Here is an 8,908-nt window from a genome sequence, read left to right as displayed (position 1 = left end):
ATTGATTATATTGTTATATTCTTAATTGTGCTCATTTCCTTTTCTTATAGGGAGAAAAGAGTAGTAAGGTGCCTAAAGGATCACATGACCAAATGACTCTAGTGAGTGCCATCTTCCCTATTTCCTTCCTGGACATATCTGGCAAAGCTTCTTTGCTGTTTTTCTCTGGTCACCTAAATGTTGAGAGTTTATTACACTGTGACAATGGTGACAATATCTGACACACAAATTGAGGACAATGTGGCAATGCCTCTAATTGAAAGTGCTTGATGAATGAAAAGAAATCCATTGCACCTATTCACATAGATAGAGTTTTAAAATCTTTCAGTGCTCTTCGCTTCTATAAATAACTATATTTGCACATAAAGGTAATGTTTATTAAAAATAGGTTGTGCCATCTACGTAGTGAGTTATACTGAAAGTTGTTTGAAATGAGTAATTTCTCTTTTTCTGTTTCTTAGCTGTACACAATTTTCAGGTAATCTGTTTAATTACCCTACCTGTGTTTTTTGTTTGTTTGTTTGTTTGTTTTCCCCTTTTACTTTGTTTTATTTATTTGATTTAATTCATTTGACCATTACTGGAAAGATACAAATTTAAGGTGGCTCAAATGTCCATTATATTAGAAAGAGTTTTTCCTTCAAAGATCTTGCATTGATATATGTTGAAACTAGCAATCGATAGGTTAGGAGTGTCCGAATGAACACTGTTAATAAAGAATACATATATTTTGTCATGAGTGATAGTCATTAGGTGTAGATAAAGCTTTATTTTTTTTTGATGTTACTAGAGATTTTTTTTATTCTTTATCAAGCTCAAGATTTTATTTTGATATGTTCACATTTTTAGGGATTAACTTAATGATATTTGGTGATATTTATATTTTATTATAAAGTCTGTGGCTATTTACTCTTAAACAAGTGATATAACACGTTTGGCTATAACACGTTTTCTTTATCACATGATTCCTGAGAGTACAGTGTTTCTCATTGACCTAGAAAATATGAAACAGGATATAATTAAATAATTTTGTAGACCCCAAGATACAGAAATATTTATAGGAAACAATAACAAAAGCAAAAAAAAAAATATACAAAACAGAATCTCTTTTCCTTGTCCTATCCTATTGTACTTAGTGGTTCATTCTTTACAACACAAATGGATTTCCCTGTGTCTTCTTCCCTAATTAACCTTAGCATTAAAATTATTTAACAAAAATGCCCTTTAACAAGGCTAGACATAAGATCATTCCTGCCATTCCTCTCAAAATTCAATTCCTAAAACAGTTCACAAAACATGGAGAGTAAAAATCATAAAGACCACGTATCTTTTAGCAGTGGTATTTTCTCACGGAGACTTCTGAGTCCTCAGACCTTTCTTCTGTTTTAGTTTTCTGCCTCTTCACATAGGTCACAACTACAAGCCTGACAGAAAAAGAAATGTAGTAGCTCTGATTCTTGGCAAGTCTGCTTGTATTTCACCTTCTTCACATTCTGCCTTTTGTCAGACTCCATCTAAAATCAAATCACTATTGGCCAAGACCATGTCTACAGAAATTGGAAAGTTAGATGTGTCCAAATAAGATCAAAATTCTGCTTAGTTATAGAAGTTTACATGGCTAGGTGAAATATCAGCCCCATGGGTATAAGATATGCTTGCCATGTGCTTGCAGAAATTGGTCCCAGCAAATCTATTTCCGTTCTTTCTACTATTAATATCTAAAACCATCAATTTCTATCCATAATGAAATAAAAGACTACCAATTTGTACTTTCTAATCTCTTCACCTTCTCTCCCATCCCCCAACCAACAGTATTTTTTTCTGTATCTATGCATCTATTTCTGTTTTGTTTGCTCATTTATTCTGTTCTTTAGATTCCACATATAAGTGAGTCATATGTTACTGCTTTCTCAGTGTGACTTATTGGGTACTGGATTTACTGGGGGGATCACTTCATAGGTCATGTAGATGCCTGACCACTGCATTGTGCACCTGAAGCTGACGTACAATAATATTGAATGCTAACTATAATTAAATATACATATGGTCAACGGGATGTAAAGTACAGCATAGGAAATACAGTCACTGGTATAACAACAGCTATATACAATGTCAGAGAAGTAGTAGACTAGGAGGGGGGTTATCACTTTGTGAGGGGTGTGTAAGTGTCTAATCATCATATTATTTTGTACACCTGAAACTAATAAAAAAGAAACAAAAGGAAAAATGGTAAACATTTAAATATTTTTAGAATTTTCTAATTGACTATGAAACACTTGTAGCAGAAAACAATTATAGGACTAACAGCATATTTTCTTATGTCACTTAGATTAATTTAGATCCTCATGTAAACAAATCTAGCCATCATGTAATGTTAGAGTAGATTCTATATATATATATTCAGTTGTTGAATATTTCCACAAAAGAATTGCTTATTATATGAGTTTCCCAAAATATAGCTAAAGACCTCCTCAGAGGTATATATGAAGTTCTCTTCAGTCTACCGAGATATATTATATATAGGTACATAAGTAAACCATTCCACAAACAGAAAACACCATAAATTTTCCCTGTGTTTACTCACACAAATTGTTATTGAAGCTCTTTCTGTAACTAGGGACAAAATGTGTACTTTAACAAAATCCTGTAAATGTGAACCCAATATCAGATGACTGATTCTACAATGGGCCCGAAAAATGAAGTTATAGGAAATAAAAGTAGAAATATTTAGAATGATGTATATCTACTAAATTTTGCCTTTAACTCCTTCCCTCAGTTTCTATCCTCTGTTGATGAGAGCACATTCTTCTGTATTTTCTCTATGGTAGATGTGTTGATTTTCAATGAGGTTGTGTGTCAAAATTTCAGTTCTGTGTATGAAAGCCTCTTTATGAACAAAACAATACCTCTGTACTATTGTTAATATAAAGATAAAACATGAAATGCCTGCCTCTTGGGTAGATCTGCTATTTCTGCATGCCCTCTGGGGGCAAATTTGCACGCAGCTGTATACCCAGGTTTCTCGTTCTATCCCTCTGTGCCAGGGGTGTATCCTTCCCAATTGGGCTGGACTTAGCCATGATCATATCTGCCTGCGCTCCTTCTTACTACAGGTGACCTGACATAATGTCAACCCCAGACGTTAGTTACCCTACTCCTGGTTTTATATTCTCTGTGGGGTTCAATAATATAAGCCTGTCTGCTTCCGAAGAAAACAAGAAAACTGCCGCAGTAAAGTTACCACTAACAAGTCAGCAAAAGGCAGAGGTATGTTTAAATGACAGCCTGAAACTTTTAAAGACTTGTTTTGGCCGTAGCTTCCACCAGAGCACCTGGACGAGAAATTTTGGTTTACATTTATAACATATACCGTATCAAAGACACCATTTACTATGCCAGAAACAGAGGCTCAGGTCCCAGGAGGCATTACGTGACAGGTTTTTTTTTTTATCATTTATGCAGTGAAGAAACCTCAGACTAGAGCCCATAACTGTAGCTTCTGTACAAAATGCAAACAACTAAAACATGATTTCTGCTAGTCAAACGACCCTTTGGTATAGTTTTGCATCCTGTTTGGTTTGTGGAAAAATAGGCTGGAAGAATTCCAGCTGGAGACTCATCTGGTTTGGGGAAAGGACATAATTCAACTAAGAGCAGAACTTCATCTCCTGATAGCCATAATCCACAGAAGGAGAGCTAGTAACTTTACTAGTCGCTATACTCTTTATAGAGAAGGTCAGAATTAGGTCAACACTTCTGAAGGCAAAATAAGGCAAAATTCTTCCATATTGTTATTTGAGAAGATGATCTAAAAAAAACAAAATAAAACAAACAAACAAAAAAACACAGTATAAACATAGATCAAAGGCTTCCTGACTGACTTGCTAAGATTTTTTTGAGTTATTATTGACATATAACATTGTATTAGTTTCAGGTGTACAACATAATGATTTGACCACAATAAGTCTAGTTAACATTGATCGCCACACATAGTTACACAAATTTTTTTCTTGTGATGAGAACTTTTAAGATCTATTCTCTTAGCAATTTTATAATAGGCAATACAGTATTATTAACTGTAGTTACCATGCTGCACATTGGACCCCCAGGAGTTACTTATTTTGTAACTGGAAGTTTGTACCTTTTGATCAGCTATACCTGTTTTGTCTACCCCCTACCCTCCACCTCTGGCAACCACCAATCTGCATCTATGAGTTTGGTTTTGTTGTTGGTATTGTTTTTATAGATTCCACATATAAGTGAGATCGTATGGCATTTGCCTTTCCTTGTATGATTTATATCATTTAACAGAATGCCCTCATCCATGTGGTTGCAAATGGTAGGATTCCTTTTTTTATGGCAGAATAATATTCTATTGTATATATACTATATATTCTTTATCCACTCAGCCATCCAGGGACACTTAAGTTGCTTTCTATGTCTTCCTATTGTAAATAATGCTGCAATGAACACAAGGGTGCATATATCTTCTTGAGGTAGTGTTTTTGTTTTTTTTAGATAAATTACCCAGAAGTGGAATCGTTGTATAGTATGGTAGTTCTATTGTTAATTTTTTTAGGAAACTCCGTAGTGTTTTCCATAGTGGCTACACCGATTTCCATTTATTCCAATAGTCCAAAATGTTCCCTGTTCTCCCAGTCCTCTCCAACACTTATTTCTTGTCTTAATGATAATAGTCATTCTAACAGGGCAAGATGGTATTTCATTGTGGTTTTGATTTGAATTTCTCTATTAGATAGTGAAGTTGAGAATCTCTTCATATATCTGTTGGCCATTTGTATGTCTTTTTGGGAAAAATGTCTGTTCATATCCTCTGCCCATATTTTAATTAGATTGTTTGATTTTTTGCTATTAAGGTTTATGAGTTCTTTAAATATTTTGGATATTAGCTCCTTACCAAATATATGATTTGCAAATGCTTCTCACATTCAATAGGTTGCCTTTTTATTTTGTTGATGGTTTCTGTTTGCTGTGCAGAAGCTTTTAGTTTGACGTAGTCTCACCTGTTTATTTTTATTTTTATTATGTTTGGTTTTAGTGTCAAATCCTAAAAAAAAAGTAATAGTAATAATAATAATTTCTAAGACCTATATCAAAGGGCTTACTACCTACTTTTTGTCTAGGAGTTTCCTGGTTTTGGGTCTTACAGTCAAGCCATTTATCTATTTTGAGTTACTTTCTGTGCTTGTTGTAAGATAATCGTCCAGTTTCATTCTTTTGCTTGTGTCTTTCCAGTTTCCCCAACACTATTTATTGAAAAGACTTCTTTTACCCACTGTATGTTCTTAGCTCCTTTGTTGTAAACTAATTGGCCATGTATGTTTTGGTTTATTTGTGGGCTCTCTATTCAGTTCCATTGTCTGTGTCTCTTTTTATGCCAAAATCACACTGTTGTGATTACCAAAGCTTCATAATATAGTAGTTTGAAATCAGGAGTGTGAAGCCTCCAGCTTTATTCTTCTTTCTAAGGATTCCTCTATTTACAGTCTTTTATGGTTACATGCACATTTTAGTATTGTCTGTTCTATTTCTCTATTTTTTTTAATGCAGCAATTTGTTGTGTCAAAACTTTGTATCACCCTGTCTCATGTTCAGAGTAACCTCTTGATTATAATAAGAAAGAAAAGCCTTATCCCTTAATGGCAGCTTTAAATGTACCCATAACAACAACAATAAAATGGTGGTGGCACAAGAGTGGAAGTTCTCAAACCCATGACAAAGTACTATGCTCCAATGAAGGGGAGGAATGACTGACTGGCAAATAAATCTGAGCAACACAGAGACTATAACTTAATCAAAGCTGCCTGACATCAGTTATATATATTCTACTTCTCTAACCAAACTCCCTAAAATTGTTGAGTTATATGGCAGGGAAAAAAGAAGAAAAATTTAAAACCCACAAACAAAAAAATAGTCTGTATAACTGCATTGGAAAAAGTTCACTATGTTCCTGTAGTTTTCATGTATAAACAATAGGTTTCATGCAAATTCCTGTCCTTTAATTATTTGCCTGACTGAACCTCAATATATTTTAGCTATTCATATATTTTTGCAAGATGCATTAATATAGCAAAAATGTAAATGAAGTACAAATGCAGCAACATATTTCCTGATAATCATGAACTTTAAAACAAATTAAGAGATTATAACTAAAGAAATAGCAAATCATGACGAAGTATAAGACTTCTACCTAAATTTAACAGTGGAACAGCGTGTAAAATACCTATAGAGAGTTTTTATATCAGTCAAGTAATTTGGTTTTTGGTGTTTGGGGAAAGGGAGGATGAATATGTAAATTTACAGATTTTAACATAATAAGCATTTTCTAATTGCTTTCAAAAAGGGATTTGTGGCTAAGGTTATATTTTTTCACAGTTGTATGAATAACTAATTTAAAATATAGGCAGGAGAAAAACAAAGATTCCAAGGGAAAAAAAGAGTCTCACTTTCCAGAATGTGAATTGGGACTTTATTGTTCAAAACTTTGCATTTCTTAGTCTATTTACTACAGGGAATATTAAATAACATGAGCTGAATGTGACAAAACAGATTTTTGATAAGCACACTATTTTTAAGAAGTGTCTTCTGATAAATTGATGTGAAATCTAAACCATCTTGAAAATGAACTACACTATTTCAAGTAGCTAAGAGCAAAATGAGACATCTGCCAGAGAGTTGGCAAAAGAGAGAATGACAAGATCAACAGAAGCTGAGTGCCTGCAAGTTGTAAAACATTTTATGACATGATCTAGATGTTATTCTTTTTTCTTTTTTTTTTTTCACTGAAAGATTAAAGGTGGTTTTAGCATAGAAAGGTATTTCTGGCAGGAAGGGAATTTCTTAAGATAGTTCTAACTTTAAAAGCCATCAGAGTGAGAGATTGTGTATCTGTAATGGGATCTTCAAAAAGGGAATAATGTATCTTTTTTCTTTTCTTTGAAAATCAAAGGTACATTATTGGAGAATGTAGAATAACAGATTTGGGACAGAAAAGGGAGTCTTGTAAATAATACCCAATGTGGAGGTGCAAAGGATAAACATCAAACTGAGTTTTAGAACTTCTCATTCTATTCAAGATTCCTTAACCTGTTCTACCTGTGTAATACAAACTACTTTTTTCAAAAGTTCTTGGATAGCTCACTGTGGTCGGCTGTTAGATCCCAAAGAAGTAACCATCGTCAAGTTGGGGCAGATAACTAACCATAAACTTTCTAGATTCTACCAGACCCTAAAAGTATTCCAAAATACTAAAGAGGGAATGAAACTAGAAAATTGTCTTCCAGATTCATTCCTCTGCAAAATGATATCACAATATCTGTCATTAATAATATCTATATCACAATATCTGATATTAAGAAAAATGTTATACACACACACACACACACACACACACATACAGATCATAGAAACTGAACTCTGGCTACGATTTACTGAAAATATATGTCCGCCAAAACTCACTCTGTCTCCAAAATTTCTTTTGTAAAGACTTGGTACCTTAGCTTGCCAACCTAAACCATCTGAAGCTGCTTCTACATTGTCTCTTTCTAGCTCTTCTGCTTTATGTCCAATAATGAGAGTCCAGTTTTCTTGATTAGTCTGTCTTCAGTATTCTGGGCTTACAGATTCTAAGCCCTCTCTATAAACGTTATCTGAGACACAATACTTCATTCACTCTGAGCTTGCCTTCTTCCTAAAAAGGCCAGCTCTTACACTTAGTCTTCATTGTAGATACATAACCCAGTAGACAGCAAGTTGGATCATGCTAATCCTGGCCCTTCAGCCTGCTTTATAGCAGAAGGGTGTCTGTTTACACAAATAATGATGTATCTGGTACCTAAGACGTTCTCAAGCAGCTTATGCGCACGCTCCCAACCATTGATGCGTTGTTTAAATCAAGCGCAAGGCATCATGACATCTCATAGTCTTCTGTCTTAAGGGGTAGGAGTATTCAATATCCCTATTTATGTTGGTTGATTATAAATGACTGTATATCTTAAGAGTAGAAGAGAACTGATGAAATAATTTCTACTCATAAAATACACAGCCAGATATCAACATAAATTAAACTTAATTTTGAATATGGGCACCAAAATGTGCCAAAAGGTAAAGAGAATTACAAAATATATTCCTCAGATATCTCACAATTTTACCCATACCTTATAATCAGGCACATGATATTTTCAGTAAAAGATGAATAAATATTGAATACAATCTTGTTATGTAATAACTCACAAAGTTAATTTAAGGAATAGTCGTACAGATGAAAAGATCATGTTGAACAGAAGATACCTAAGTTTGGGTTTCTCACAATCACATTCACAGACGGAGGTTTGGGTGCAAGTCGTTTACTTGAGCGATGATCTCAAAGCTCTTGATAAGAATGTGCTAACACAAAACTAGAGAGGAGAAGGGCCAATAAAAGTGTTACTGCATTAGTAACCCCTGTGGGCAATGGGAGCTAAATCTTACTGTATGTGGAACACACCTTAAAACTTTCCCCGTGTCGTAAGGTAACAGTTATTTATTCACCATTTCTATTTGGTTAAGATTAGCTTCCAGATCAGTGGTCAGCAGACTTTTTCAGTAAAGTAAATAGCTTTACTTTTACAGTAAAGTAAATAGCTTAGGCTTTGCAGGCCATGTGATCTCTGTCAGACTATGCCACACTGCCACTGAAACATGAAAGCGGTATTAGAAAACCATTTAATAAATGGCTGTGACTGTGTTCCTTTTATTTACAAAAATAGATGGTGAGCTGCATGTGGCCTGAGAACCACAGTTTGCCAATTCCCATTCTAGACCATTAAGTTCCCTGGCCAGCTTAGCTGAAGATGATCCTGTAGCTGGAGAATGTCCTCAGGCAGAAAGATGTAGGAAGCCTTGGGCT

The sequence above is a fragment of the Rhinolophus ferrumequinum genome, chromosome 2, assembly GCF_004115265.2.
Source record: "Rhinolophus ferrumequinum isolate MPI-CBG mRhiFer1 chromosome 2, mRhiFer1_v1.p, whole genome shotgun sequence".
NCBI classification, from domain to species: domain Eukaryota; kingdom Metazoa; phylum Chordata; class Mammalia; order Chiroptera; family Rhinolophidae; genus Rhinolophus; species Rhinolophus ferrumequinum.
Note: the sequence above shows the minus strand (reverse complement) of the source record.